Below are 781 nucleotides of genomic sequence, written 5' to 3' on the forward strand. Positions count from 1 at the left end.
ATATGATCTATCCTAGAGAATGTTCTGTGTGTAGTTGAGAAGAATGTGTATTCTGCTGCTGATGGACAGAATGTTCTGTATATGTCTGTTAGGTCCATTTGGTCCAATGTATGTTTCAAGTTCAACATTTTCTTTTTTATATTCTCTCTGGATGATCTATCCATTGCTGAAATAGGGTATTGAAGTCCCCTACTATTATTGTATTGTCAAATTCTCCCTTCAGAATTGTTACTATTTGCTTAATATATTTAGGTGCTCTGACATTGAGTGCATATATTTACAATTATTATATCTTCTTGATGAATTGACTGCTTAACAATATAGAATGTTTCATGAATTTGTATGTCGTCCTTGCACAGCGGCCCTGCTAATCTTCTCCGTATTGTTCCGATTTTAGTTATGTGTTGCTGAAGCAGGCACAGCCCATGGTATTGTGAACATATAAAATTGTTGTTGTTTTAAAACCGCTAAGTTTTCAGGTGGATTTTAAACAGCAGTAAATAATTGATAAGGACTTAATCTGATCGATGAGTCTAGAAAGAGAGGTTGAGGATGCACAGCCCAACTCTTTCTCTCATTCATCTTTTGGGAGTAAGCAACCCACTGAGAATCCATGTTCTCTTTTTGTCATCCAGGCCAAAAACCTTACAGGATTGAGATGCACTGATACATATTTTTTCCAAATGCTAATAAGCCAGGAGTTAAAATCAGTATTTGGCTGAAATCAAAGCCAAACCCAAATACTGCTGTAAGAGAAAAAAGTAGGTGTCAAGAATATATC

General features: G+C 35.7%; 1 non-coding gene across 1 annotated transcript; it reads right to left on the minus strand.

Annotated features, from left to right (window-relative positions):
• Positions 1-314: 314 nt before the first annotated feature.
• On the minus strand, positions 315-421 carry LOC116637667. Its single transcript, XR_004300527.1, has one exon. It is a non-coding gene; the product is annotated as a U6 spliceosomal RNA (small nuclear RNA).
• Positions 422-781: the final 360 nt, after the last annotated feature.

This window comes from Phoca vitulina, unplaced genomic scaffold, assembly GCF_004348235.1.
Source record: "Phoca vitulina isolate PV1807 unplaced genomic scaffold, GSC_HSeal_1.0 scaffold14, whole genome shotgun sequence".
NCBI classification, from domain to species: domain Eukaryota; kingdom Metazoa; phylum Chordata; class Mammalia; order Carnivora; family Phocidae; genus Phoca; species Phoca vitulina.